Raw genomic sequence first — 24,274 nt, 5'->3', positions numbered from 1 at the left:
GTAATTCTGTGTAACCTACTCATCTTAATTGTCCTGCCGCTTCTTGCTGTTTTATACAGTCGGACCTCTATGCCCAAACAGACTACGGATCCACTGACCTGAGCAAATTCATTGGCATATACGCAACTATTAGTGTAGCTCTGACCTACGTTTCGGCCAGGAATTACTTATTTTTAGAGCCCCATCGATTCCATGGTGGTGTTCGAGTGAAAAGGGGTTTACATACAAAATGCATATATAAATTAGATTGAATTGGCTAACAATGACAGACTGGCACAGAGGGTAGAGGACCATGGGCTTAGTCTACAGAAGGTTAGGAATCGCACACGAGTCTTCAGCTAAGGCTGCGCGGCTACATTGGCCACCACACCTGTTGAGCTACATTGCAACGCTATACAAGTGAATGGGGTCGCAATGCCAACCTTGGAATACTGCGACATGTAAGTTGCAAAATTTCCCGTGAGGTTGAACTTCTTGTGATTTGCCTGCTACAGTACCCTCACGGTTGCAGTGTGACCCCATTAACTTGAATAGTGTTGCGATGTAGCAGCGGCACCGAGCAAACCCTGGACCAATGACAGCCAAAGTTGCCTTGTAGACCAAGCCTAAATGAATTGGGTCTGCTGTCTGATACAAAGTCTGTTTCTATTTATTTTGGTATCTGGCTTGCATGGAGAGGACAATGCATCATTTTGTAGAGATGAGCGAAGCCAAACTTAAAATTTGGGGTTTGAACCAGATCTTTAGTGTCCGGGGCTGAACACAGAGTTCTCCTAGAAGTCCAAAGTATCAGCAGTCCAAAGTATCAGCAATCAACACAATCATGTTTTATACATGCAGGCACTGCTGTGCTTGATCCGTCACCCCCACAAACCTCATGGATTTTCTTTGGGGTTTGTCAATCTGATGAGACATAACGTGAGAGGCTACAAACCGAACCCTTACCGAAGACGTGTAAAAAAAAAAAAAAAAAAAAAAAAAAAAGTAGTCTGACAATTTTTGGAGTTGGTTTATTACTGGACCTGACTCATAGTAAGGCTTAATTCTTGGGTTTTGATAGAATATCCTTACATATCAATCTATTTAGTTGCCGTATTCATCCTTGGCCAATTATACTTAAGGTACCTTCACACGAAGCGACGCTGCAGCGATAGCGACAACGATGTCGATCGCTGCAGCGTCGCTGTTTGGTCGCTGGAGAGCTGTCACACAGACCGCTCTCCAGCGATCAACTATGCCGAGGTCCCCTGGTAACCAGGGTAAACATCGGGTAACTAAGCGCAGGGCCGCGCTTAGTAACCCGATGTTTACCCTGGTTACCAGCGTAAAATCTAAAAAAAACAAACAGCACATACTTACATTCACGTCCCCCTGCGTCCACTTCCTGACTGACTGAGCGCCGTACAGTGAGAGCAGAGCGGTGACGTCACCGCTGTGCTGCTTTCACTTTCACTTTGCGGCGCTGAGTCAGAGGAGGAAGCAGACTGCAGGGGACGCAATGTGAGTATGTGCTGTTTGTTTTTTTTACATTTTACGCTAGTAACCAGGGTAAACATCGGGTAACTAAGCGCGGCCCTGCGCTTAGTAACCCGATGTTTACCCTGGTTATCAGTGTAAAATATCGCTGGTATCGTTGCTTTTGCTTTCAAACACAACGATACACAGCGATCGGACGACCAAATAAAGTTCTGGACTTTATTCAGCGACCAGCGACATCACAGCAGGATCCTGATCGCTGCTGCGTGTCAAACGAAACTATATCGCTAGCGAGGACGCTGCAACGTCACGGATTGCTAGCGATATCGTTATAATGTCGTTTCGTGTGAAGGTACCTTTAGTCCTGAACTTTCACGGCCTTTTGATCGTCTTCCTTGTTTTACAACAAATTATTCTTTACAAATAGTTCTCGCTTTAATTGCTGTGTCGTTTGCCATTGTCAGTCCTGCAACTATTGGCAAGCTGCCCGATGGAGCGTGTGAATTTGCTTTACTACAGTATTTGGTTAACTTCACGTCACTGTTTTGTGGGTAAATATACTGTTATTGGCAGCAGTTGTTTGCCTCTGGTATATTATTTTTGAAAAGGAGTACAAAATGAGTGCACTCTCCAATAATGAGGAGGCTGACATGTATGGAGAAACATTCACTCCACAGGTCTGTCGCCATTTTCAAGAAACTGTCTACTTATTTATAGATACTGTCTTTGAAGCAGAGCGGTGGATAGATCCCAACACTTCTGTAAGGCCGTCTCTTCTTTCTTTTCTTGACACCAAAACCACCCCACCCCCACCCCTGCAGGGAACATGGTTTACATGTGACCAAATATTTGATGCATCCTAGGCCTTCATAGTTTGGAATTATGAACATTTCTACTGGTGGCAATTGTGCATACTGTAAACCTAATAGGGCTGCTTATCAATGGCTACCTCTCCTGACTTCACCAAACACAGAAACCTATGGCCTTGCCTAGGATTTTTGTGTAGCCGGTGAGAGAAGCTGCCAGACCCTCAGCTGTCAGCTTCAGCAAGGTTGGTTATCAAGAATAGAGTCCCCCACACTGTCATTTTAAATAATTAAAAATAGGGCCCCCCCCCCCATTTTTGACAACCAGCCTTGCTATAGCTCACAGCTGGGGGCTGGTATTCTCAGGCTGGCAAGTGGCCATTGATATAGCTTTCTTCCCCCCCCCCCCCCGCTTAAAAACAGCAGCCCGCAGCTGCCCGGAAGAGATTAGATTAAATGCCCAGTTCTGGCGCTTTGCCCAGCTCTTCCCACTTGCTCTGTAGCGGTGGCAAGTGGGGTTCATATTTGTGGGGTTGTTACCTTTCTATTTACTAATCCTATAGTTATATGGTAAGTAAAGACACAGCCAGAATAAAAACAGACTCCTTTTTATAATCTTAATTAAACAATACTTACGACCTCGCCTAATTCCACCGAAGCACTCGATCTCCTGTAATAAAAATGAGAGAAAAAAATCAACAATATACCATACATTCTCTCCCACGCGGTAATCCATGTCTGGGGATAATTAGTTTTCAACCTGGACGGTGCCAAGATGCGACCGTCCAGGCTGAGAACCATCGGTGAATGAGCTTCTGAGAGCGCAGCGTCATTCATCAGCGGTGACCTCATCACTGGCATTTTCCCACGGTCCTGAGGTTGCTGCAGTTCAGCCCGGTCTCGATGCTGTCACCGCTGGCGAATAATGGTGCGCTCTCAGCAGCTCATTCACCAGTGGTTCTCGGCCTGGACGGTCGCTTCTTGATACGGTCCAGGTGGATTACAGCGTGGAACAGATCAATGGACAGGTATGGTATATTGTTTTTTTTTTTTATTTTTTTATTTTATTTATTACAGGAGATTGAGGCTTCAGTGGAATTGGGCATTGCAGTAAGTATGGTTTAATTGAGATTAATAAAGGAGCCTGTCTTTTTTTTTATTTTATTTTTTTTTCAATTAAAGGACTTTATTCTTGCTATGTCTTTATATACATATAGCTATAGGATTAGTAACGGAGAGGTGACTTATAGTCACCTCTCCATTTCTAAGCCATGGGCTTGATGTCACCTGACAATGCAAAGGTGACATCAACCCCACAAATACGAACCCCACTTGCGACCGCTACAGGGCAACTGGGAAGAGCCGGGCAAAGCACCAGAATTGGCGCCTCGAGTAGATGCGCCTTTTCTCTGCAGCTGCCGGCTGCTATTTGTTACGCTGGGGGGAGCCTATATCAATGGCCCCTTACCAGCCTGAGAATACCAGCCCCTAGCTGTGAGCTTTAGCAAGGCTGGTTGTCAAAAATGGGGGGGACCCCAAGCCTTTTTTAAATTTAAATAAAAAAAAAAACCAGCATGGGGATCCCTCTATTCTCGATAACCAACCTTGCTGAGGGTTGCAGCCCCCAGTTGTGAGTTTGCCTGGTTGGTTCAAGAAAATAGGGGGAACCCACGCCGGCTTTTTCTTTCATTTTGTTATCGCAGGCGGTGGCTGAGGAATACCCCGATCATCCGCTCCTGCTGTCACTGTTATTAGTGGCAGCAAGTGTCTGATGGGAGTAAGAGTCCCAAAAGCCCCAACCTGCTGTCATCGTTCTGACTTTAATATAACTCTCATCATTCTCCTCTGCTCGTGCCGATCGCCGGCAGAGCAGGGGAGAATGAGGAGAGCCGTCTTCAGCATTCGCTGCTGGGGAGCAGCGCTTACTGTAGTGCTTCTTCCCCAGTGCCGATGCGTGTCACAAGAATGACATCAATTTATGTTCTGTGTGCGGGAAGTTTTGCTGCCCGTGCTGACGGTAAAAAACGGACATGTCTGTGTGGGACAGTCTGTGGAAATACACTGACTTGTCCACAGACCCATTCATTTGAATGGGTCTGTGTATACGTGTCTTCGGTACATGAGAAAACTGTCACCACAAGTATCAGAGACACGGATGTGTGAAAGAGGTCTTATATACAGAGCCTTGGGAAAGTATTCGGCCCCCTGGACTTTTCAACCTTTTCCCACATATCATGCTTCAAACATAAAGATACCAAATGTAATTTTTTGGTGAAGAATCAACAAGTGGAACACAATTGTGAAGTTGAATGAAATTTGTTGGTTATTTTAAATTTTTGTGGAAACTCAATAAACTGAAAAGTGGGGCGTGCAACATTATTCGGCCCCTTTAACTTAATACTTTGTTGCGCCACCTTTTGCTGCGATTACAGCTGCAAGTCGCTTGGGGTATGTCTCTATCAGTTTTGTACATCGAGAGACTGAAATTATTGCCCATTCTTCCTTGGCAAACAGCTCGAGCTCAGTGAGGTTTGATGGAGATCGTTTGTGAACAGCATTTTTTAGCTCTTTCCACAGATTCTTGATTGGATTGAGGTCTGGACTCATTCTAACACCTGGATACGTTTATTTGTGAACCATTCCATTGTAGATTTTGTTTTATGTTTGGGATCATTATCTTGTTGGAAGACAAATCTCCGTCCCAGTCTCAGGTCTTTTGCAGACTTCAACAGGTTTTCTTCAAGAATGGTCCAGTATTTGGCTCCATCCATCTTCCCATCAATTTTAACCATCTTCCCTGTCCCTGCTGAAGAAAAGCAGGCCCAAACCATGATGCTGTCACCACCGTGTTTGACAGTGGGGATGGTGTGTTCAGGGTGATGAGCTGTGTTGCCTTTACGCCAAACATTATTTGGCATTGTTGCCGAAAAGTTTGGTTTCATCTGACCAGAGCACCTTCTTCCACATGTTTGGTGTGTCTCCCAGGTGGCTTGTTGCAAACTTTAGACGACCCTTTTTATGGATATCTTTGAGAAATGGCTTTCTTCTTGCCACTCTTCCATAAAGGCCGGATTTGTGCAGTGTACGACTGATTGTTGTCCTATGGACAGACTGTCCCACCTCAGCTGTAGATCTCTGCAGTTCATCCAGAGTGATCATGGGCCTCTTGGCTGCATCTCTGATCAGTCTTTTCCTTGTTTGAGATGAAAGTTTAGAGGGACGGCCAGATCTTGGTAGATTTGCAGTGGTATGATACTCCTTCTATTTAAATATGATCGCTTGCACAGTGCTCCTTGGGATGTTTATAGTTTTGGAAATCATTTTGTATCCAAATCCGGCCTTAAACTCCTACAACAGTATCACGGACCTGCCTGTTGTGTTCCTTGGTCTTCCTGATGCTCTCTGTGCTTCAAACAGAACCCTGAGACTATCACAGAGCAGGTGCATTTATACGGAGACTTGATTACACACAGGTGGATTATATTTATCATCATTAGGCATTTAGGACAACATTGGATCATTCAGAGATCCACAATGAACTTCTGGAGTGAGTTTGCTGCACTGAAAGTAAAGGGGCCGAATAATATTGCACGCCCCACTTTTCAGTTTTTGAATTTCCACAAAAAATTAAAATAACCAATAAATTTCGATGAACCTCACAATTGTGTTCCACTTGTTGAGTCTTCACCAAAATTTACATTTGGTATCTTTATGTTTGAAGCATGATATGTGGGAAAAGGTTGAAAAGTCCTAGGGGGGGGGCGAATACTTTCGCAAGGCACTGTACATGGTCAGTTGTGACCAGTGCTGTGGAGTCGGGGAAATTGAGGAGTCTGAGGTTTGGCTTGCCAACTCTGCAGATTCTAAGGCCGGCGTCACACTAGCGAGTTTTACGGACGTATGGGCGCAGAAAATATGTCCAGAAAATACGTATTGCACACAGCCCAATGATTCTCTATGGGGCAGCTCCTATCTGCCGTATATTACGCATCGGTAATATACGGTATGTTACGGGCGTAGAAAATCGCAGCATGCTGCGTTTGTCAGCATGTTGCGCAAAAAAATCCGCAAATGAAAGTCTATGGGAGCGAGAAAAATACGGATTACACACGGACCATGCGTGTGACTTGCGAGAACTACGCACCGGTGTTCTATAGAAAAGCCGGTAATTCAGTGCGGTGTACAGTAAAATCACACTGACAGTGATAAATTTCAGCGCTAGATAGCAGAAAAGCCGGTAATTCAATTGCCGGCTTTTCCTATCTCCTTCACAAACCCGACAGGATATGAGACATGGTTTACATACAGTAAACCATCTCATATCCTTTCTTTTATTACATATTAGTCTTTACTAATGTAACAAGTGTCTCTCTGTAAAATTTGGGGTCTCTAGCTATTAAATGAAAGGGTTAAATCCCAGAAAACATCTGCGTGGGCTCCCGCGGAATTTTCTCCGCCAGAGTGGGAAAGCCAGTGACTGAGGGCAGATATTAATAGCCTAGAGAGGGACCATGGTTATAGGACCCCCCCGGCTAAAAACCTCTGCCCCCAGCCACCCCAGAGAAGGCACATCTGTAAGATGCACCTATTCTGGCACTTGGCCTCTCTTCCCACTCCCGTGTAGTGGTGGGATATGGGGTAATGAAGGGTTAATGTCACCTTGCTATTGTAAGGTGACATTAAGCCAGGTTAATAATGGAGAGGCGTCAATTATGACACCTATCCATTATTAATCCAATAGTACGAAATGGTTAATAAAACACACACACATTATTACAAAGTATTTTAATGAAATAAAGACACATGGTGTTGTAATATTTTATTCTACTCTTAATCCACCTGAAGACCCTTGTCACCTGAAACAAAGTTAAACAAAACAAACAACAATATTCCATACCTTCCGTCGTTCAGTCTTGTCCCACTGTAAATCCATCTGAAGGGGTTAAATTATTTTACACCCAGGAGCTCTGCTAATGCAGCTGTGCTCCTGACTGTAAAACGTGGTGATTGAATGGAATGCAGGGGAATGTACTGTAGTTACTATATATAGGAAAAATTGGAACAGCATTAAATACTACCTTAATGATGTGCAAAGTTTCCCCAACCAATATTCAAATAGAAAGGAAAACAGCACAAAAAACTGAAAAAAAGGTGGTCTTTACCGCCCAAACGGCGTGGCAACGTTTCGGATTTAATATCCTTTCTCAAGCCAATTATATAATATTACATCCGAAACGTTGCCACGCCGTTTGGGCAATAAAGACCACCTTTTTTTTTCTTTTTTTTTTTGTGCTGTTTTCGTATGTATGTACACTGTATATATGTTTTTTAGAATATTCGAGCCGATGGATCCATGATATGTCCATTTTGCAAACCTGCGAGAGAAAACGCCATACGGATGACACACGGATAAATTTGTGCGTAAAAATCGCATCCTCGCATTGAATACGGAATAGTGTTTTGGGACAATTACTGCGTATTACGGCCGTAAAAAACGGATTGTATTTACATACGCTTAGTGTGACGCCGGCCTAACAGTGGGATCCTTCCCTTCTGCAAAATGAACTGTGCTACTTTCTGATCTTCAAGACAGGCTGCCAGTTTGGTTTTTAATTTATTTTCTACTTAAAAAGGGAATGTGCCATCAGAAAATGACTTGTTTAAATAGACCTTTTATGTTGAATGTGTGGTAGTTTTTTTTTTATTATTATTTTTCATGTCGCTGTCTAAGCTAAAACAGAAATTTTGCAATCTTTTTTTTTTTTTTTTTTGTACTGGCCACTATATCAGACTTACATTTCTCTTGCTCTTCAAAGATGACTTTTCGACATCCTCATTGCATCACAAACAGGATTACAGTGATATAGCACATCTCTATACAGCTGATGACAGAAGATTCACAGGTGATGTTACAGCTCACCTTCTCCCCGTCCCTTTACAATGAAGATTGCCTAGAATAGAGCATGCTCGGATTATGTTTCTTTACTAGCCAATATGTCTACTGCTAATGCTCATCTGTAAAAAGGAAATGGGAGTCCAATATTCAGCTTAGGCTACTTTCACACTAGCGTTAACTGCATTCCGTCACAATGCGTAGTTTTGCCGAAAAAAACGCATCCTGCAAAAGTGTTTGCAGGATGCGTTTTTTCACCATTGATTAACATTAAGCGACGCATTGTGACGGATTGCCACACGTCGCACCCGTCGAACGACGGATGCGTCGTGCAGTGGCGGACCGTCGGGAGCAAAAAACGCTACATGTAACGTTTTTGCTCACGACTGTCCGCTTTTTCCGACCGCGCATGCGCGGCCGGAACTCCGCCCCCACCTCCCCGCACGACACAATGGGGCAGCGGATGCGCTGGAAAAATGCATCCGCTGCCCCCGTTGTGCGGCGGAGACAACGCTAGCGTCGGGAACGTCGGCCCGACGCACAGCGACGGGCCGAGCCCGACGCTAGTGTGAAAGTAGCCTTAGTGGCCAGTTTTGAAAATGCAAGACTTTGTTTAAATTAAAACAATTGTGTGGTTTTTTTTTTTTTATTTTAAATAACATTTCACGCACCATTCTGACTTATAGTGATTCTGAGCAATCTTTCTGTGCTGACAAAGTACAGGCACTCGATGCTTCATGGTGAATCCAGTCATTTACATACACCTTCCCATCTGCTTGTTTTCCATCTATCTCCCCCCCCCCCCCCCTTCTCAGGACCTGTCGATCAAAGATGAGGGGTGAAGATAGAAGAGAAAAGCAAGCAGGTGGGAATGTGTATTTAAATGATTGGCCATGTTGTGAAGCACCGAGTTGTAGGGCTCAGTTTGAAGTAATAATTTTCTGATTATCCTTTGCCTTTAAGGTCTGCATACAGCATGGTCTTCGTGTTCAGGGATGTTGGCCTATAACTACTGATTATAGGTGTCTGCCAGTGTTAATGACTGGCTGTGTGCAAGAAGGTTGATGGTCATTTAACCCCTTCACCCCCGGAGCTTTTTCCGTTTTCGTTTTTCGCTCCCCTCCTTCCCAGAGCCATAACTTTTTTATTTTTCTGTCAATTTGGCCATGTGAGGGCTCATTTTTTGCGGGACGAGTTGTACTTTTGAACGACATCATTGGTTTTACCATGTCGTGTACTAGAAAACGGGAAAAAAATTCCAAGTGCAGTGAAATTGCAAAAAAAGTGCAATCCCACACTTGTTTTTTGCTTGCCTATTTTGCTAGGTTCACTAAATGCTAAAACTGACCTGCCATTATGATTCTCCAGGTCAGTACGAGTTCATAGACACCAAACATGACTAGGTTCTTTTTTACCTAAGTGGTGAAAAAAAATTCCAAACTTTGCAAAAAAATAAATAAATAAAATTGCGCCATTTTCCGATACCCGTAGCGTCTCCATTTTTCGTGATCTGGGGTCAGGTGAGGGCTTATTTTTTGCGTGCCGAGCTGGCATTTTTAATGATAGCATTTCGGTGCAGATACGTTCTTTTGATCGCCCGTTATTGCATTTTAATGCAATGTCGTGGCGACCAAAAAAACGTAAATCTGGCGTTTCGATTTTTTTTTTCATTACGCCGTTTAGCGATCAGGTTAATGCTTTTTTTTTATTGATAGATCGGGCGATTCTGAACACGGCGATACCAAATATGTGTAGGTTGGGCTTTTTTTTTATTGATTTATTTTGATTGGGGCGAAAGGGGGGTGATTTAAACTTTTATATTTTTTTTATTTTTTTCACATTTTTTTTTACTTTTTTTTTTTACTTTTACCATGCTTCTATAGCCTCCATGGGAGGCTAGAAGCAGGCACAGCCCGATCGGCTCTGCTACATAACAGCGATCATCAGATCGCTGTTATGTAGCTAAAATGCAGGTGTGCTGTGAGCGCCGACCACAGGGGGGCGCTCACAGCCACCGGCAATCAGTAACCATAGAGGTCTCCAGGACCTCTATGGTTACAATGCACAAGCATCGCCGACCCCCGATCATGTGACAGGGGTCGGCGATGCGCTCATATCCGGCCGCACGGCCGGATGCGGTAGTTAAATGCCGCTGTCTGAGTTTGACAGCGGCATTTAACTAGTTAATAGCGGCGGGTGATCGCGATTTCACCCGCCGCTATTGCGCGCACATGTCAGCTGTAAAAAACAGCTGACATGTCGCGACTTTGATGTGCGCTCACCGCCGGAGCGCACATCAAAGCGGGGGTCCCGACATGTGACGTACTATTACGTCACATGTCGGGAAGGGGTTAATATCCTGTGTAGACAGACCGACCTCACTTCCAGTCGTTTATACAACAATTCAATGCTAATAGAATATATCTTTTCTTAGCAGCTCACGTCCAGTTTGCAGAGAACGATGGTTTTTAAGCAAGCTTACAGAAATCACCCTATGATCTAGTGTTGTTCGCTGGGTGATTGCGAGCTTATTTAGACAGGGCGATAATCAGGAAACGAGCTTTCCTAGAAAAGGTCATTGGTAACATTTGGCCAGACCCTTAGGGCTCATACTCACTTGCGTGAAATACTGCCGAGTCTCGCATGTTAAAGCCCGGCACTGCCTCCGGCACTCCAGAGTGGAGCGTGTGGCCGCATAGCAACACATGGAGCTGCACGCTCCGCTCCCAAGTGCCGGCGGCAGAGCCGGGTGTTACCGTGCGAGACTCGGCTGTATTTTACGCAAGTGAGTATGAGCCCTTAGGCTTGTTCACATGCTGTGTGCATACGATGCGGATTTAGTGCGGATCCGCAGCGTTCTTTTCCACGCAGAAACGCTGCAGATCCGCACTGTGATTTACAGTACAATGTAAATCAATGTAAAAAAAAAAAGCTGTGCTCATGGTGCGGACAAATCAGTGCGGAAACGCTGCGGATTTCAAAGAAGTGCATGTCACTTCTTTTGTGCAGATCTGCAGCGTTTCTGCACCCCTCCATGATAGAAATCCGCATTGGGAAAATCCGCATAAAAACCGCGGCAAATCTGCAGCTGCGGATTTTGTGCAGAAAATTCTGCACCTCTTTTCTTACGTGTGCGCACAGCCTTAAAGTAAAATCTCATTCACATGCTACTTATTTTCCTTGATGATTTGAACCTTCAATGCGCCTGTATACGTAGACGGCTTTATAAGTGACTTGGTGTAAAATTGATTAAAACAATAAATATCACTAAGTTTATGGTACTTTGTTGCTCCGACATATGACTGATCCAGTCATGAAAGTATACGGACAGCAACTGCTCCACTTGCTATTGCATCTCTTAACGGGAACCTGCTGGCGGATACATGCTGCCTGTGGATAGACAGCGTGTATCAGACACACTGCATGATTTCAGCCATGTATGTTTTAGTTCTGAGGCCGGTTTCACACGTCAGTGGCTCCGGTACGTGAGGTGACCGTTTCCTCACGTACCAGAGCCACTGACACACGTAGACACATTAAAATCAATGCATCTGTGCAGATGTCATTGATTTTTTGCGGACCGTGTCTCCGTGTGCCAAACACGGAGACATGTCAGTGTTCGTGGGAGCGCACGTATTACACGGGCCCATTAAAGTCAATGGGTCCGTGTAAAACACGTACCGCACACGGACGTTCTCCGTGTGGCGTGCAGGACACAGCGCTCCAGTAAGCGCTGTCCCCCCCCCCCCCCCCACATGGTGCTGAAGCCGCGATTCATATCTTCTGTGCAGCAGCGTTTGCTGTAAAGAAGATATGAATAATCAATTTTTTTAGTGGTATTTCGTGTTTAAAATAAAGCTCCATGACCCCACCCCCTGTGCGCCCCCCCGCTGTTCTGAAAATACCCGGCTCCCTCGTTGGCTGTCGCTGCTTCCTGTCCTGGCCGCACCTTCTACTGTATGCGGTCACGTGGGGCCGCCGATTAGTCATGAATATGCGGCTCCACCTCCCATAGGGGTGGAGCCGCATATTCATTACTGTAAATGAGCGGCCCCACGTGACCGCATACAGGATAAGCTGCGGCCAGGACATGACACTGCGAGGGAGGCGGGTGAGTATTTTCAGAACAGCGGGGGGGCGCACAGGGGGTGGGGACATGGAGCTTTATTTTAAACACGAAATACCACTAAAAAAATGGATTATTCATATCTTCTTAACAGCAAACGCTGCTGCATAGAAGATATGAATCGCGGCTTCAGCACGATGCAGGGGACAGCGCTAAAGTTTAGCGCTGTCTCTCCTGCACGGTCTGTGTGGTACTCAGTCGGCACACGGGGGGCACACGGCTGCCGCACGTGTGCCACACGGATGGCCTACGTGAGCTCACGGACACGGATAACTCCGATACCGATTTTTTTTTTTTTTCCTGGTACCGGAATTCTGGACGTGTGAGACTGGCCTGAAACACTGAGATGTTTCAGAGAAAAATGTAGTCAATAACTGATGGAGTCTGAATTGCAGGGGAGACTAGTCGGACAAGCGGCCCCCCGGCCTTAGATTGGAGTTTACAGGGAACACTATGTAATTTGCAAGTTCTGTACAAATTGTCTGTGGTTATTGTGTTGGCTCAGATTTTCATCAGTATTTGTTCCCCGAGTCTCTTACCATCCCTTTTCATTAGTGGATTTTTTTTCACTTATGAAAAATAAATAGCTAATCTTCTCCTATTCATTGTGTTGTTAATCAGTCGGCACATAGCGTACACACTGCCATCTGTGTGCTGTATGTCTGGCCTGTTACACATCAAAACTGGACATGTCTCCAGCACTGTGAACAAGATCCCACTAAGGGTATGTGTCCACTTTCAGGATTGCATCAGGATTTGGTCAGGATTTTTCATCAGTATTTGTAAGCCAAAACCAGGAGTGGGTGATAAATGCAGAAGTGGAGCATATGTTTCTATTATACTTTTCCTCTAATTGTTCCAGTCCTGGTTTTGGCTTACAAATACTGATGAAAAATCCTGATGCAATCCTGAACGTGAACACATACCCTTAAGGTACCGTTACACTAAACGATTTACCAACGATCACGACCAGCGATACGAGCTGGCCGTGATCGTTGGTAAGTCGTTGTGTGGTCGCTGGGGAGCTGTCACACAGACAGCTCTCCAGCGACCAACGATGCAGAAGTCCCCGGGTAACCAGGGTAAACATCGGGTTACTAAGCGCAGGGCCGCGCTTAGTAACCCGATGTTTACCCTGGTTACCATCTTAAATGTAAAAAAAACCAAACCGTACATACTCACTCACATTCCGGTGTCCGTCAGGTCCCTAGCCGTCTGCTTCCCGCACTGACTGTGAGTGCCGGCCGTAAAGTAAAAGCAGAGCACAGCGGTGACGTCACATATGGTTCGTGCTGAAGTCTGTATCCTCCATGTTTAAAGTTTGTGAATAAGGAAAACTTTTTTACGGACTCGGTGAAGCTGGACATTCTTTTCTTTTTTGGACTTTATACGCTTGGACACAGTGGGTCCGTGCTCCCGAGGTTTGGTTTATGCATCACGGGTGAGCTGGTTTATATTCAAACCTATGGAAAACCAAATCCGCTGTGCACATGGTGTGGAAAATACCACGTGGAAACGCTGCGTTGTATTTTTAGCAGCATGTCAATTCTTTGTGTGGATTCCGCAGCGCTTTACAAAAAAAAAATCTGCAACTTGTGCACATAGTCGCAGGTCCAGCCGTGCAGTTAAACACTGGATCGGTGCTTTAACGATTATCTTGTCGTGTAAGCAGGCTGGCGATTGCCAGATGAACTCTCAAAGCAATTGTTAATCAGGTGACATGATCTTTTTAAAGGTGCGAAAAAAGTGTCGCAGTTGTGCGTTGTCCTGTTTTTAAGGAGGATTTGCACTTATAGGCATATCTGACAGCCTATGTGCACAGGGTGATCTATTACAAATCACTCATTCTGCATCTGCTACTTTGGTCTGTTTGTGTATAGGGGTATTTAAACTACCTTTTTTATTGTAAGAATGCCAACACTGGTGGATTTACTTGTAGAATTGCAATGTTGCATGATCCCATATGTACACTTTACATGTCATATTGCAGTGCTTTTTCCAAACATGCATGTTCTGGATTATTGATGGAGCACGAGAACATGTCTTGATGATCAAGTCCATTCTGCTGAAATCCATTCCACTCATCTGACGGATGGTGGTGTTTTTTTTTTTTTTTTTTTTAAGCTTCATTCAGAAGTGTTAATAAAGTCTCCTGTACACATTGGATGTTTGTTGGACAAGTAACGGCCATCTATCCTGACTTCCCCCATACTGAGCTCTCTGGCATTGTGAGGACTTCTCTCCAAGGGAGCAACAGGATTGGCTGTTGGATCTTTCTCACCTGACATGATCTGTTAAACGCCCCATAAACAATAGGCTGTTGCCTGATATTGGTGGGTTTGGCCAGCTTTAGTTGCATGTGTCTGCGCACCATAAAAATCCTTCTTTGGGAAACACAAGGTGGATTGGAGACTCACATGGAAGCCATCAACTTTGTGTTCATTTCAGAACCCTTTAATGGGTTGACGGAGAATTATACCCCTCTGGCAGTAACTTATGTCCCACAACGGCAAAGATTTGATTGTTTGTAAACCAATATACACCTTTTAATTTGCTCCTCATCTGCCTAAGGTGTCTACCTGCACTTTAGTTTGTTGGCACGTGACAGTGACATACAGCTGTGCTCTCTGTACCCTGTTTCCATGCGTATTATTGAGGACATTGTAGTGTGTAAACGATCAGGGGTTTTCCAGTTTCATGTAAGTACGGCTTAGTCATCTATCATAAAAAAAAAAAAGTTCTACAACTTTTGATAACGCTTTCTGTTTCGGGCATCATTTTCAATGTTTGTTTGTTTTTTTTGCTGTCACAACTGTTCTTTCACAGTCTGGATGTAATCAGAAGTCCAGGGCTACCCGGTGTCTACCCACTGTCATGCAGCAGCGATTCTCTGACAAGTCGTGCAATAAACATTTGTACAATTTGCTGTAGCACGTCTATTCTAGAACAGCTAAGTTTCAGACAATTTGCAGCTGTGCGGATCATGCGTTCAAGTCTATGGCAAATGTGTCACGTGCGACTTGCAACCAGCGACAGAACATCCATTTGTGACAGTGTCACAGTATGTCACAGGTCACAACCCCATAGGAAATCATTACATCCGATGTTGCAATGTATCACTTGTGATTTCAGGATATGTTCACACGGAACTTGTGCAGCATTTTACACTACCAGCATAATCGATAAGATTTCTTAAATCTCATGCACACACTGCTTTTTTTTTTTCTCTCTTATTGGCTCATATTTTTGAGCCCTTCTGTTATTTTTCCCTAAGACACAGCATGTCCATTCCTTCAGTGTTTTTAGAGCACTTTTCCCCATTTAAATGAGTGGCTAAAACTGTGCATTTTCCTGCCACTGTTCTGAGTTTGTGTGGGGAAAAAAAACGCTGCAAATATGCAGCGTGTGAACATGCTCAGTGTGGTGTTGCATAATGTCACCATGTATCCCTAACCCCGGGCTTCCCTTTAACAATACTGCCCAATACTTCTGTCACAGCTGTTTTCTGTGGTCATACCAGTCTAGGTTATGCTCTGAGGGAATCTCCTCAGTAATTTATCCCTACAGTCCTAGTTGTTAAATGGAAACTGCCAATTATTGCACCTAATTCTAACACTGTAATTTGTTACAACAATGCTCTTTAACCCTTTTACTATTGCAACTAGTTCATGTGATCTCTGACATCCAACCTATCACAGGAGCACAAGCTCCAGACTGGATGAGTAAGCTCCTGTTTTGGCAGCATTTAAACCCCGTCTCCCACTAAAACTCACCATGTATATCCTCCCATGTATACAGTGGTCCTTGCTGTATCATTTCTGCCTTATCCTAGGGACAAGGAGTGCTGAAATTCAGTGGACCAGTCTCTACAATTAGCTTCAAAGTTTGAGTGCAGAATCTCAGGTGTAACCTCATTCACCATTCCTATTGTGTGTATGACTGGGGTGTGGGAAGGTGGGACCTAGCAGAAGACTGGATGAAGCTGGGTCTCATAGGATACACCCAGACCCTACAGCGTAAAGGTACCTTCACACGAAGCGACGCTGCAGCGATAGCGACAACGATGCCGATCGCTGCAGCGTCGCTGTTTGATCGCTGGAGAGCTGTCACACAGACCGCTCTCCAGCGACCAACGATGCCGAGGTCCCCGGGTAACCAGGGTAAACATCGGGTTGCTAAGCGCAGGGCCGCGCTTAGTAACCCGATGTTTACCCTGTTTACCAGCGTAAAAGTAAAAAAAGCAAACAGTACATGCTCACCTGCGCGTCCCCCAGCGTCTGCTTCCTGACACTGACTGAGCTCCGGCCCTAACAGCAGAGCGGTGACGTCACCGCTGTGCTTTCACTTTCACTTTAGGGCCGGAGCTCAGTAAGTGTCAGGAAGCAGATGGCAGGGGACGCACAGGTGAGTATGTACTGTTTGTTTTTTTTACTTTTACGCTGGTAACCAGGGTAAACATCGGGTTACTAAGCGCGGCCCTGCGCTTGGTAACCCGATGTTTACCCTGGTTACCAGTGTAAAACATCGCTGGTATCGTTGCTTTTGCTTTCAAACACAACGATTCACAGCGATCGGACGACCAAATAAAGTTCTGAACTTTATTCAGCGACATCACAGCAGGATCCTGATCGCTGCTGCGTGTCAAACGAAACGATATCGCTAGCGAGGACGCTGCAACGTCACGGATCGCTAGCGATGTCGTTTCGTGTGAAGGTACCTTAAGGCTGCAGTCACACTATCAGTGTTTGGTCAGTATTTTACACCAGTATTTGTAAGCCAAAACCAGGAGTGGGTGATAAATACAGAAGTGGAGCATATGTTTCTATTATACTTTTCCCTCTAATTGTTCCACTCCTGGTTTTTGCTTACAAATACTGATGTAAAATACTGACCAAATACTGCTAGTGTGACAGCAGCCTAAGGCTACTTTCACACTAGCGTCGGGCCGAGGTTCCCGACGCTAGTGTTGTCTCCGCCGCACAACGGGGGCAGCGGATGCATTTTTCCAGCGCATCCGCTGCTCCATTGTGAGGTGTGGGGAGGTGGGGGCGGAGTTCCGGCCACGCATGCGCGGTCGGAAAAAGCGGACAGTCGTGAGCAAAAAATGTTACATGTAGCGTTTTTTGGTCCCGACGGTCCGCCACAACACGGCGCAACCGTCGCACGACGGTTGCGACGTGTGTCAATCCGTCGCAATATGTCGCTTAATGTAAGTCTATGGGGAAAAAACGCATCCTGCAAGCACTTTTGCAGGATGCGTTTTTTCGGCAAAACGACGCATTGTGGCGGATTGCAGTTAACGCTAGTGTGAAAGTAGCCTTAGGCAGTGTTTCTCAACTCCAGTCCTCAAGACCCCACAACAGGTCATGTTTTCAGGATTTCCTTAGTATTGCACAGGTGATAATTCCATCACCTGCTCAAGCATTAATTCCATCACCTATGCAATACTAAGGAAATCCTGAAAACATGACCTGTTGTGGGGTCTTGAGGACTGGAGTTGAGAAACACTGGCATAAGGGGACACTAGTTCTGCTGTTGCACTTGTTTATCACTTACTGCACTTCAATAGCGGAACAGAAGAGCAGTGATGAGACCGTGTCCTTGTTCAAAGCTAGAGATCGTGGGAAGTGTATTCTGCATAGGGATAGTTGGGCCAGAGGTAAAGAAATGCTTAATTTGGCAGATAACCCAGAAATGGCACATCATCTAAGACAGGTATGCACAAGAATTAATATATAGACCCATTTCTCAAAGAAACTTTAGATACAGGTGTTTCTCACAAAATTATAATATCATCAAAGTTAATTTCAGTTCTTCAATCCAAAAAGTGAAACTCTGATATTATATAGTCATTACAAAGTGATCTATTTCAAGGTGTTTGTCTGTTAATGTTGATGATTATGGCTTACAGCCAATGAAAACCCAAAAGCAATTATCTCGGTAAATTGGAATACTTTATAACACCAGCTTGAAACATGTTCGTTAAATGCACTCACTACTTTGTCGGGGCTCCATTTTAATCAATTACTGCATCGTTGCTGCATGGCATGGAGGCGATCAGCCTGTGGCACTGCTGAGGTGTTATGGAAGCCCAGGTTGCTTTGATAGCAGCCTTCAGCTTGTCTGCATTGTTGGATCTGATGTCTCTCCTTTTCCTCTTGACAATACCCCATAGATTCTCTATGGGGTTATGGTCAGGCGAGTTTGCTGGCCAATCAAGCACAGTGTTGGGTCTGGTGTCTCTCATCTCAAGCACAGTTATATTGTTGTTTTTAAACCAGGTATTGGCACTTTTGGCAGTGTGGACAGATGCCAAGTCCTGCTGAAATTTCCATCACCAAAAAGCTTGTTGGCAGAGGGAAGCATGAAGTGCTCTAAAATTTCCTGGTAGACTGCTGCTCTGACTTGGGTCTTGATAAAACACAATGTACCTACACCAGCAGATGACATGGCTCCCCAAACCATCACCGATTGTAGAAACTTCACACTAGACCTCAAGCAGCTTGGATTATGTACCTCTTCACTCTTCCTCCAGACTCTGGGACCTTGATTTCCAAATGAAATGCAAAATGTACTTTAATCTGAAAACACCTTGGACCAATAAGCAACAGTCCAGTTCTTTTTCTCCTTGGCCCAGCTAAGACACTTCTGGCGTTGTCTATTGGTCATGAGTGGCTTGACACAAGGAATGCGACACTTGTAGCCCATGTCCTGGATACGTCTGTGTGTGGTGGCTCTTGAAGCAATGACTCCAGCAGCAGTCCACTCCTTGTGAATCAAATTTTTGAATGGCCTTTTCTTAACAATCCTTTCAAGGCTGTGGTTATCCCGGTTGCTTGTGCACCTTTTTCTACCACACTTTCTCCTTCCACTCAACTCTCCATTAATATGCTTGGATACAGCACTCTGCGAACAGCCAGCTTCTTTATCAATGACCTTTTGTGGCTTACCCTCCTTGTGGAGTGTGTCAATGACTGCCTTCTGGACATCTGTCAAGTCAGCAGTCTTCCCCATGATTGTGGAGCCTACTGAAACAGACTAAGGGACCTTTTTTAAATGCTTAGGAAGCCTTGGAATAGATAGGAACACCTGAAATAGATCACTCTGTAATTGTTCTATATAATGAGTTTCACTTTTTGTTTTGAAGAACTGAAATAAACTTCTTGATATTCTAATTTAGTGAGAAGCATCTGTATGTGGAGACACCCACTAAAAGACCATTTCAGACTATTGCCACCACTTTAGAGTAGTTAGAAAGCAAGTGTGTGTGTATATATAATATATATGTGTGTGTATATATATTAGTGTGTATATATATATGTAATTTATTTGTAGGTGACCGGAAAATTGCCAATTGCAGCATCACAAAGTTTCAGATCCATGATATTTGAGGTGCAAGGTGAAGAATGCCCACAGAAAATTGCCCACAGGCTTAATTATAGGTTAAATGCTCTGTAGGACAGAGGGATAGTATATGCATGTATACATGAGATGCTCTGCAGGACAGAAGAATAATATATAATTATAGGTGAGATGCTCTGCAGGACAGAATAGCAAAGAGATATAGGTTAAATGCTCTGCAGGTCAGGGGGATATTATGCAGGTATACATGAGATGCTCTGCAGGGCAGAAGAATAATATAGAATTATAGGTGAGATGCTCTGCAGGGCAGGATAATAATATATAATAGGTGAGATGTTCTGCAGGACAGAATAGCAAAGAGATATAGGTTAAATGCTCTGCAGGACAGGGGAATAGTATGCAGGTATGCGTGAGATGCTCTGCAGAACAGAGAATAGTATAGAATTATAGGTGAGATGCTCTGTAGCATAGAAGAATGTCGGCAAAAATTGCCCACATAAAAAAACCACCAAGTTTATTAAGAACAGTTTATTAAGGAGTTCTAATAACAATAACTTAAGTTTATTAAACAATCATTGCACACCTGCAAATAATTAGCTGCCGGGTGATGGTCCTTGACTTCCATGGGCTCCATTGAAATGCAATACAGCACAACACAGGCAGCAAAGAAAATGCAGAATGGATTTCAACAAAGGTCTCTGGGCCCAGTTTACTTCTCCAGGTTCGGTTCACTCATCCCTAGTCCCAGAGTTCTTAGGAGTTGTCATTCCACTGTGCTAACAATAATTCTACTCTCATTGTGGTGTGTCTGGGCCTAGAGACCCTTAGACTATGTTCACACGCTGCGGGTCCACAGCGGTTTCCCATGCGTTTACAGTACAATGTACTGTACAATGCACATGCTACGGAAAAAAACGCGCGGAAACGCAGCGGTTTACATTCCGCAGCATGTCAATTCTTTGTGCGGAATCCGCAGCGGTTTTACACCTGCTCCATAATAGAAAACCGCAGGTGTAAAACCGCAGTGGAATCCGCACAAAAACCGCAGTAAATCTGCAGGAAAAACGCGCAGAGGACCATTCTGTGTGCACATAGCCTTATTCAAATCCACTCTGCATTTCCTTCCATCCTATGCCTGCACCTGCAGTATATGTGTATGATACATACACATATACTGATATGATAACTGTTCACTCTTACTCTTGGTAGTCATACGTGGACAGGGAAGGAAGTGCAGGCCCCAGATTCACTGCCACTGAAGTCAAAGGGAGAGCGGAGCTGCTATGGCACTTCTGCTCTTCTGACAGATTCTGACAGAATCTCACCTTTCTGCGGTGCCTTCTGGGCTTCCAGGACCATCTATCTCTGCCAGCAGCACCCTGCTTTTGGTGGGCACCCACTGAGATGATGATGTATTAGATCTGACCTGCAGTCCCATGTAACTCCACAGACAATAGTGATTCTTTTGTGTGTACTGATAGCAGTGATGGCTCCTCTGGATCACACTGCTGCTGGTTCTGCATGTGCTGCTGTTTTGGGCTGGTGGGAGGAGTAAGGCAGAATCAGTGAGAGAGGAGAGCAGACTAGATCTATCTATTGCTGAGAATGGCAGACTGCTACAAACCACAGATCTTCAGCATGTTTGCAGTTTTGCACTAGGTCAGCTGTAAATCACAAGTTGATCACACATCATGTGAACATCCTCACCTTTCACCTCAAATATCATAGATCTGAAACTTTGTGATGCTGCAATTGGCAATTTTCCGTGTGGGCATTTTTCAGGGAACCATATTTGTAACAATAATTTTATTATAAATCACACAGACAAGAGATTAAATTACACAAAAAAAAACTCTGGCCAAACCTATACATGGTGTGAGACTTGGTGACACTACCCATCACGCCATCTTACTGAGACCACCATGATCTGATGTATCCTGCCATTTACTCATGCCTGATGAAGGCTCTGTGACTTGAAAGGTTGCACTCAGAAGAAACTATATTGTAAATGTTCTACCCTGAAAAAAACCCAGAAACGTCATATCAGCTATGTTGCCCGGTTTTGCGTATAAACAAGTTGACTCTGCATGAGATGTAGTCTCGTTTTTGACACCCTTAAGATTCCTGTGTAATGTGTGGAACTTGGAAAAATATTTGGAGGGAATTTAAAGCAATGCTTGTAGTAGTCATATATTTTTTTTTAATCATTCACTATACAGGAAAATTGACCTACTACCCCTTATTCCATGAAGCGTTAGTTATACAAAACACAATTTCTAGTGCTTTGTCGTCCCCCCCCCCCCCCCATTTTTGGGAGGTGATGTGAACAAAACAGCACTCATGGCACTTTGAGCCTAAATACCAATTCTTTAGATACACATTATTTTTTATTTTTTTTATACATATTTTGTTTTTTAATATAATTTTTTATATTTTTTTATTTTTTTTTTCAGCCTCCCTCTCGCCATGGGACTTGAACCTTTAATCACATAAACACAGGTACAATTTTTTTTTTGTGGTAAATTTTAAGGCCTCCGTTTGGACATCTGTTTTAACATACGTGGTCTGTGTTTTCCTAGATAGAGCACCCCTCCCAGTGTAATCAATAGTTGTGTTCACTCATCCATGTGGATTTGCAGACCCAGTGGTCAAAGAAATTACAGAGAAATGTCCGTTTCCCTTTTTTTTTTTTTTTTTTTTTTTTATATATATATATATATATAAATCTGGATCAAAATCGCCTCTACTAATCTATCAATTGGTGAAACTCGAATATATGTGCAAGTCGCCTGTATTTGACATTGTTTTCGGTAGTTTTACAATTTTATTTTCTTTGAGCACAAGAAAATCACTTCGGTAGGCTCTCATTGCACAGCAAGCCATCAGCACTGAGCAGTTGTGGCATAGGGGGAGAGGTGCAGATGTGGTGACCGAGGGCTTGGCTTTGTGACAGCGGACATTTTGTAGCATCTCAGACTGAACAGAAGTGGTCGGAGCTAGTCGCAAGCAGGTGTCCACTGTATAATACAGCCAGCTCCTGCCATGTATGTAGATGGACCAGCATTGTTGTTCCTTCCCTATAATTGTGTACAGTCTTAGGCTATGTGCACACAATGCAGATTTAGTGCAGATCTGCACTGTGATTTACAGTACAATGTAAATCAATGTGAAAAAAAAAAAAAAAAAAAAGCTGTGCTGAAAAATCCGTGCAGAAACGCTGCAGATTTCAAAGAAGTGCATGTCACTACTTTTGTGTTTCTGCAGCGTTTCTGCACCCCTCCATTAATAGAAAACCACAGTGGTAAAAACGGCAGAAAATCCGTGCAAAAAACGCATCAAAACCGCGCAAAAAACGCAGCTGCGGATTCTGCCAGGAGATGCAGATTTTGTGCTGAAAATTCTGCACCCAAATCTGCAACGTGTGCACACAGCCTTAGGCCATGTTCACACGATCCTTTTTTTGATCCGATCCTTTTTTTTTCAGGTCCTGATTTGGAAAACCTGCTGATTTTCCTGCAGTTTCTTCTGCAGATTCCTCTGCGGGTTTTCAACAGCACTTTCCTATTGGTGCCTGTTGAAAACAGGAGCTGAATCCGCAGAAAGAAGTGACATGGTACTTCTTTTTTTCTGCAGGCAAATCCTCGCGGATTTGCCTGAGAAAAAAAGGATAGTGGGCATAGCGGTTTTTGTTTTCCATAGAGTAACATTGGACTGTACCCTGCATGGAAAAAGGACCTGAAAAAAAAAAGGATCAAAAAAAGGATCGTGTGAACATAGCCTTCTACTTACCACGCGCTGTTTTTGCCTTATGTCCATGGCACCATCTTGAGCCGCAACGTCTGGCTGACTGGAAGTCAGAAGTAACGGTCACCAGCTCTCAGTGTAGGTCTGAGAGCCAGGATGAGGCTTTCATAGACTTGCATTGAAAAGTGACCTCCAGCTCGCTCGAGCAAACACTGCAGCAATCCTTCAGCTCACAACCTTCTGGAGACCATTGGGAGCGGTGGTGATAGAAGGTGAAGCTGGCTGTGGGCAAGTATAATACTAGGGGCAGGGAAGTTAGATTAGAAACACCGCTCCTGTGGTGCTTTTACAGCTGAGATACTCATGATCAACCACCACACCCTTCACACAAGGGCCCTTAGAAGGAGTCCCCAGCGATGGGAAAAGTAATACCTTTTGATGGATAAAGGATAACTTCCAAAGATGCAACAACCGCTTTATCTGACAGAATTGCCTGTCTACTGACTACTAGTTCTGTATAGATTTTCACTCTCTGGAACTTGTGAGCACATATGTTTCCATTCACTGATGCTTTATTTGATGGCTGCATAGCTTTTAGGGTATGTGCACACGTTGCGGATTTGCTGCGGATCTGCAGCGTTTTTTGAGGTGCAGAAACGCTGCAGATCCGCAAATGATTTACAGTACAATTTAAATCAATGAGAAAAAAAAAATGCTGTGCACACTTTGCGGAAAATCCGCTGCGGATTAAAAGTAGCATGTCACTACTTTTTTGTGAATCTGCAGCGCTTTTGTACCCACTCAAGTTATGGAAAACCGCAGGGGTGAAAACCGCGACAAAGCCGCAGGTGCGTCTTCTGCCAGGAG

General features: G+C 44.2%; 1 protein-coding gene across 5 annotated transcripts in view; it reads left to right on the top strand.

Moving 5' to 3' along the window:
- The window catches only part of PIAS1 (protein inhibitor of activated STAT 1), a 97,417-nt gene that overhangs the window by 3,347 nt on the left and 69,796 nt on the right, over positions 1-24,274 (top strand). For 2 of the 5 annotated variants that reach the window (XM_077263247.1, XM_077263248.1), the window contains exon 2: positions 22,117-22,162. The exons of the other annotated variants lie outside the window; for them this stretch is intronic. The gene's annotated coding sequence lies outside the window, so the exon portion shown is untranslated. The remainder of the gene's footprint in view (positions 1-22,116; positions 22,163-24,274) is intronic. 5 annotated transcript variants of the gene reach the window in all.

Source organism: Ranitomeya variabilis, chromosome 5 (genome assembly GCF_051348905.1).
Source record: "Ranitomeya variabilis isolate aRanVar5 chromosome 5, aRanVar5.hap1, whole genome shotgun sequence".
Classification (NCBI taxonomy): Eukaryota; Metazoa; Chordata; class Amphibia; order Anura; family Dendrobatidae; genus Ranitomeya; species Ranitomeya variabilis.
Note: the sequence above shows the minus strand (reverse complement) of the source record. Positions and strands in the feature narration are given on the sequence as shown.